General features: G+C 52.4%; 1 pseudogene; it reads right to left on the bottom strand.

Moving 5' to 3' along the window:
- Nucleotides 1-4,888: 4,888 nt before the first annotated feature.
- LOC136518633 (putative laccase-11) lies at nucleotides 4,889-7,399 on the bottom strand (annotated as a pseudogene).
- Between the last annotated feature and the right edge of the window lie 264 nt (nucleotides 7,400-7,663).

Consider the following 7,663-nt stretch of genomic DNA (forward strand, 5'->3'; position numbering starts at 1 on the left):
TGCAATAGGGTAGAACAAATCCTGAGTACTCAATTGTACTCTGCAAGACTTACCCGTCTGGAGGAAAGAAAAGACTCCAAGGATATACAAGGCTATCTGGCTTGTGGTTTTATTGCATCTGCAGGAAGCATTACTAAGCGTGCATCCTTATATTCAATTTCATTAGCAGTCATCATTAGTTCATTAACTAACCATTCTATATAAGCACATGTGCTACTTTCAAACATGTGGTAAGCAATCAGAACCATTTTACCATCTTTCATATTCCAGTTCTTACTACGGTGCTAGATCGTAGCCAAGTCATACCGTATCACATGATGATTCGTGAACCAATGTATCCTAGCTGTGTACCCTGAAACACACGCCTAGCTTGTACCCCAGGCACAAGCAGGACCAACTCACCACTCTCCTGTCAAGGGGTTCAGGTCTCCGTTCTAACTTGGACTCCAAGCCCCCACACCTGAGTCCCGGACTCAGTGTGGTGCTTAGACCTCCACCATCCCCGCCTCCAATCAGTCGGTCCAGAAAGAGCCAGAACCTACGATAAGAGAGCAACGAGCCTTTCCACCCCCATAAGCAAGTATGCGCTCAGGATAATAAGTCTATGATCTGACTAGAATCCAATGCAATGAACGGTCTTAACCGACATAGGCGGAACAAGTGCAATCCGAGCCTCGCTCGAATGTCAAACCAAGTCCAGATTCAAAGTACCATTTCACCTGGTCTCCAATTATCATTCATATATATTCCATGTGATAGTAATATAATAACAACAATAATATCTTTTCTATCTCTCGCGAGTGACAAGCAATCACTCGACTTCTACCGGAGTCCTGTAGCATAGCAATCTACATGATCCTGTCATACTAGTAAAACTCATAGGATATATATATATATATGCAAGTGGGTTTCATTCAACTCCTTAAACTTAATGCACAAGCATAAAATAAAAGTGCAGAATAACAGGGGTTATGCATCGGGGCTTGCCTGGATAAATTATAACCAAGTTAGCTTTTCATCATGGTGGCATGATCATCAAGTCACCATCTACTTTCGCTACTTCGGATCGACTTCTTGATCCATCGTTATTCCTATTATGATATACATGGATGCAAAGCAAAAACAGTAAATGATCACGGACAATCGCAACTCTAAAATACGATTACCCTGCTAAACTAACTGAGCTGGCTCTAGCGACTAACGTACAAGGCTACATATCCATGTTGTTGGGTGACGGCATTACCTCCAAATAAGTATTTTAGCTATAAAATCCCTAGATATATCCTTAATTCATTTTATTAATTTAATATATTTTCAAACCAGAGCTTAATAGGTATTCTAGCAAACTAATTATTCTGGAGCTGCAAAAATTACAGAAAGCACATAATATTATTGTGAAGCTACTATAAAATTTTTCAAAGCTAACACTATCATTATTTTGCCACAAAAATTCCTACAAGTTCATACTTTAATAATTTTAGAGCATGTTAAAACATTTAAAGCATCCGTGAAATATTTTAGAACCACGTGAACCAAGTACACTAGCAGATAGATCATGATTTTAGAAGCTTAACAAAATTAGGTTTTATAATTTTTGGTCCACTTGCACAAATTTATATTGAATTTACAATTTGCCTTAGAAACTAAATTAGAAAATACCTAGAAAAGAAAAAGAGGCCGACAGCAACCATATCGGCCCCAGCGGCCCACGCGGACACGGACGCGTGCGGCAGCTGGCCCAGCAGCGGCCCAAGGCGAGGGAGCTCGCGCCATACCACGCTTTTGTAAAATAGCCCCTAGCCTACCTGGATATTATGCGGCGCCTTCTGAGTACTATTGCACCAGAGAAACTCTTTGCAGAGAGCACCCCCAACAAACCTATCTTCGCAACAAGCCAGTCCTCGACAACCCCCCACGCACATGGCAACGTGGCTCCGGCCGTCGCAGCGCGCCCTCACCGGCCATCAGAGCGAAGCACCCGCCCTAGCGAGCAAGCCTGTGAGCACCGCGGGGCCAAGACGAAACCTAGAGCGGTGATTTAAAGCTAAACGATGACCCCTAGTGTGCTGCCCACACAGGTGGGCAAACCTCCACGGCGGCGCTGCCTTCTCCGACAAACTAGGGCTACGACGAGTATAACGGATCAGGCGAGAGAAACATGAGCTTACCCCGAGGCTAGCTACGGTGATGGATAAGACGGGGAAGCGACGAGGTGATCGGGCCACGTGCGCTCGCACCGCGCGGCGGCGCTCTGGGCGCGGCATCAACGAGTCAGCCCATCACTGGTGAAGGTTCTGGCCAAGCCGAGGCAAGCACCAGATAGAGGGGTCAACGGTGAGTTTGTACGGCCATCAAATGAACTACAACGACGACAAGAGACTCACCGTAAACCAAACCAAGACACGACGGTGAAACGGACCGACGGCGAGCAAAACTCAAAATTGGCCAGCAATAAAGCTTGGCTGTGCGCTGGTGTGGGACGGGCTGTTAGCTACCTTCCACACCTAGCTACTAGGGAATTGAATCGAGGTGTGGTGCCCCGTGGAGCGCGAATTTAACTCGCGGAGTGGTGCGGTTCCGACGGCGGCGATGGTAGGCAGGCAGCGGCTCCGTGACAAAGGGAACAACGCGACGGGACAACGGAGACAGGCAGCGGCTCGACAGTAGGTGGATTGAGTGGTTGAGATGGGCGCCACGTCGGCTAAAGCTGTGGCTCTTGGCTGATAGTAGCCATCGGGCGCGGCAGCGCACGTGCAGCGGCACCGCAGCGCAGCAGCATGACCCGATGTGCATGGCTCAGGCATGGACACAGCTCAGCACCGAGAGCGGCAGCAACAGTGATAGCCCGTGGCGCGGCGTGCAGCCAGAGCCAGCGAGGGAGGCCAGCGGAGCAGCGGCCACGCCCAGGAGCAGCCAGCCCATGACGGTGTGCTCGCATGGTGACTGGGGTACTCATGCCGATAGCCTGGAATGACATCTTAGCATCCCAAAGTTCACTTACTAGCTCGACAAAAACTCCACCAAGTCCACGAACCCCAAATTGGCACTATCGACTTGCTAACGAAGCAATTACCGTCGCCACTGGATGCCCCGAGAGGAAGTTGGAGAGGCGCCAAGGTAAGTTTGTCGCGCCGAACGACAATTCATGAACGGAGCGGCAATGGCATAGCTAAAACGTGTTATGACGTAGTTCGGACACTACTTGCGTGAACATCGCAACTCAAACGCAACCACAACCTTCACCACGCTCAAGTTCACACCTCGATGCACCCAATCGTGCAAAAACATAGGCGTGTCGCTTAACCAATTTTGTTGGAATTTAAATGCCAAAAACGACATTGTCTATCATTTCTGATTTAGAAAAGTTAAGGGTTCAGTTTGATCTACAACTTTTAACACTTTAGCCGTAATTTTCAAAGGGTCTAAACCTTGTTAATTTCAACTAACTAACATACCATGACCTAATCCATATTTTGTACTAACTTGTAGGAACAAAATATTAAAGCACTATTTAAGTATGTTCCACTATATAATTCACCAAAGATAGCACTTTAAACATAATCATTTGTTTGCCAACTTAACCGTGAAGAGTGGATTTAATTTCAATTCGATTTCCGAGCTTTCCAAAAATACTAGCTGACATTATTATTCTCTAAGATTTAAAATTGCATACCCAGCTACGTAACTTGCCCTCAAATATTTATTTCCACACTATACTCCAGTTATAATTGGTCCTTGTTCATAGAAATTATTTTCATACCAACAATTAACAAAACTCATTCTATTCTTTTTGTTAGGAGTTTTCATCACCACCTCTTTACGCTATGTAAACGAGCTCACTATATTATTAGATCTATCTCTCAAGCCATAATCTCGGTGCTTAACAAGCTCGTAACACCAGAGGTGTTACAACCGTGGTCGCGGCCTCCCTGAAACATCGAGCGTTCCTCTCTTTCCAAATGAGCCAGGAGGTTAGCACGAAGAGGGTATCAATGCCCTTCCTTTGGTTGCCATGCCAGTTCCCCCTTAGGCGTTTCCACCAACTGAGAAACCGAGTTGGCCATGGGTGGCAATGGGCGGCCTAGGGCCTGGCAAACGTGAAACCATACCTCCCTTGCAAATGGGCAGCTGCACAGAATGTGGTCAATCATCTCTGGTGCCTGGTCGCAGAGATAGCATTCTTCCCTGGCCTCGAGGAAGTGCCTTGCGCGGCGGTCATTCGTCCAGTGTCGCCTCCGGAACGATAGCCAAAGGAAGATCTTTACCTTCAACGGCGCCCAAGTCTTCCAGATAAGCGCGTGGCCACGGAACGGGATTGAACCGGAGTGTAGCATCTTGTATGCTGATTTGGCGCTATAGTTGCCGTCCGGGGTCCATCGCCAAACTGTCCTGTCCGGTTGCTCCCGTAATGTCACTTCAGCCGTGGCTTCCCAAAGGTCCAGGAATTCTGCGATGGCTGCCGTGGTCATGCTGCCCGAGATGGCCCGCGTCCACTGCCTGTTGGATAGCCCCTGGCGCACCGTCATGGTTGATCTAATCCTTCTGGAGACCATCTGCAGTTGGTTGGGAGCAATGTCTGCCGGCGCTGTCTGGTGAAGCCATCGATCGTCCCAGAACAGCGAGTTGGAGCCGTCCCCAAGCTCAGTGTACGTGGACGCTCTGAAAAACGCTTGGGCCTCCTTGTCCGCGTTGATTGGCAGTTCGCTCCAGGCTCGCGCGCTGTCTGTCATCTCCATGGGACACTGCCGATGGCTAGTACAACATTGATTTTTAATGAGAGATACATCAGTGATGACCAAGGATCACAGATTGTCAGATTCCACACATGGAAACAATTTGTTGTTGTTGTTGAAAATCGTGGGAGTGTGAAGGTGGCAATTGCAAGGCACACTCTGATGATGATAAAAAGAATCATTAGCTGATCCAGTGGTTGACTGATACATTATACATGTAATATATATACCTTATACACTGTACACACTTACAATGTCCAGCATGAAAACAAAAGGTGTAATCAAAGAATCGTAAAAAAAGAATAATAACGCAACAACACACACCACCCAATAAACTTATTTTACCGATCTTGTATGTCTCCAAAACAGTGCAGCAACAAAATCAGACATCATCACAAAACTGGGGTATTCCACGGGCCAATCGATCGATTGTTCCCGGCCAATCGATCGATTGAGTCCATCCCGCTACCGCCACAAAACGAATGCACGTATGTGCGCGTGCATTGCACGGATCAAAACCTCCGCAGATCGATCAATGTCTCGGATCCGAGTGTATCAACACCTGGGGATATCGGACGGCGGAGGCAGGCAGCTTCTGGTTCGGCAGCGGCCCGTCGTTGACGAGCCACGCCATTGCCAGACCCCAGCTCAGGTGCACGTCCAGGTGGCAATGCATGATCCACACGCCGGGGTTGTCGGTAACGAAGCGGATGGCGACCCAGCCGGCGGTGGGCACGCTGATGGTATTGCGCTGCACCGGGTCGACGAGGTTGTACTTGTCGGTGTCGTTGTTGGCGTCGTAGTTGCCGAATCCCTGGCCGACGACGAAGAAATCGTAGCCGTGCAAGTGCAGCGGGTGGCTCTCGGCGCCCAGGATGCTGGTGTCCTGCAGCACCACCTCGACGGTGGTGTTGAAGTTGAGCGGCACCACCCTGGTGCCGTGCGTGACGAACGTGTTGTTGGGCGGCGTGCCGGTGTAGTTGAATGGCACCGGCGGCACCGCGGGGAAGTTGGCCGTGAGCACGCCGCTGTACTGCCGCTGGTAGTGCGCCTGGAGGAGCGAGGTCCTGGGCATGGTGAAGGACACGTTGTTCATGGACGCCGCGAACCGGGTGCCGTTGGGGCCCTGGCACGTCCCGTTCACCCGGCTCTGGCACGGGTCCACGCCGAGCCCGACGGCGAAGAAGAACCTGCGGTCCACCGTCCGCGGCACCAGCGCCGGGTACTGCGCGCTCGCGAGGCTCCGGAACTTAGCCGAGAAGTTGGCCACCGCGCCCGTGTCGTTGTACAGCGGCAGCGCGGGGGGCGGGAGGTTCCGGAGCGCGCTCTGCTGCGGCGCGCCGTCGTACTCGAGGACGGCGATGGCGGTGGTGTTGTCGAACGTGCCGACGGTGTTGGTGTAGGGCGCGACGGCGATGGCGAAGGCCGGCGAGGAAGGGCTGGCTGCGGCGGTGAGGAGCACGTCCATGGTCTGCCCCGGCGAGATGACCAGCGTGTCGGCCGTGAACGGCTTGACGTAGCTGGCGTCCGCCTGCACCACCGTCAGCGTGTGGCTGGCCACCGCGAAGAAGAGCTCGTTGTTGAGCGCCGCGTTCACGAGCCGCAGCATGTACGTCCGCCCCGGCTTCACCCTCAGCTTGAACGTGTCGCTGGCGGCGGAGCAGTTGTAGGTTGGGCCTGGCAGGCCGTTGAAGGTGTAGGCGTCGGAGACGTTCGGCCCCCCGCCCGTCTGCAGCGCCTGCTTGATCACGGCCTCCGGGTCCGCGTTGAACCACTCACCGAGCATGAGGGGGACTTCTCTGTCGGGCTTTGGGAACGGGTAGGGGACGCCGCGCGGCGGGAGGATGAGGAGCGGGCCGTAGAGCGTGGCGCGGAGCCAGGAGAAGTGCGCGTGCCACCACAGCGTGCCGCGCTGCCCCACGATGCGGAAGTCGTAGGCGTAGCTCTGCCCGGGCCGGATCGGGCACTGCGTGATGTACGACGGCCCGTCCGACCACCCGCTGCGCAGCTGCCGGACTCCGTGCCTGCGTGCATGGACCATGGTGGTGCGAGCCAGTAAGCTAGCGCCGGCGGTTGCGTCAAGCAACGATCGGTCACGTACACGCAGATGGACATACCAGTGGAACGTTACGTTGTTGTTGATGTTGTTGTGGACCTGCACCACGAGGCGGTCGCCCTCGCGCACGACGATCCTCGGCCCCGGGAACCGCCCGTTCACCGTGGGGATGCTCTTCGTCACGCACAGCCGCGTCACCGTTGCCATCGTCACCTGCAAAAACCAAAAGGCGGCGGCGGCCATTTGTCAATTAACTTAGCTTGTGTGCCTGTAGTACAGCTGCCAGCTGAGTCACGCACTCAAATAAACATTCAGCAAGCAAAGCAGCTAGCGAATTACTAGACTGCATTGCACATTGGACGACACCGGCTGGATGCGTACATTGAACGTGTAGCGGCGGGTGCGGGCAGCGGCGAGCTCCGGCAAGGCGACGAGGACCACGAGGGCGACGGCGAGAAAGAGGCACGCAGGGGAGAGACGACGACGACCGCCGGCCATTGCTCTCGTTCTCGCCTTGCTCGATCAGCTAGCTAGCTGTGAACGCGATCTATCGATTAATCTCTGGAGCAAGAAAGATCAGAGAAAGAGAGATCGATCTAACTGGCCTGGTGGTGAGTGGCATGAGTAGGGCTCGCTCGAGTGGCTATATAAACACAACGGCCGGTTTGCGCATGCTCGCTACCTGGCGCCGTGCATGGTGGGAAGTCACAGAGCGATAGTGGTTGGCTGGGGTTGGTGGGCGTACATAGAAAATTTGCGACCGGCCCGGCCACTCTTGCTCGCTCCTTTCCTTCGGCTTCTGTGCGAGTGGTTGCATCCATCGATCGAACGGTGCAATCGACGCAAGTTGTGATTAGATTCAATCAATTTAGAA

The sequence above is a fragment of the Miscanthus floridulus genome, chromosome 17 (genome assembly GCF_019320115.1).
Source record: "Miscanthus floridulus cultivar M001 chromosome 17, ASM1932011v1, whole genome shotgun sequence".
NCBI lineage: Eukaryota > Viridiplantae > Streptophyta > Magnoliopsida > Poales > Poaceae > Miscanthus > Miscanthus floridulus.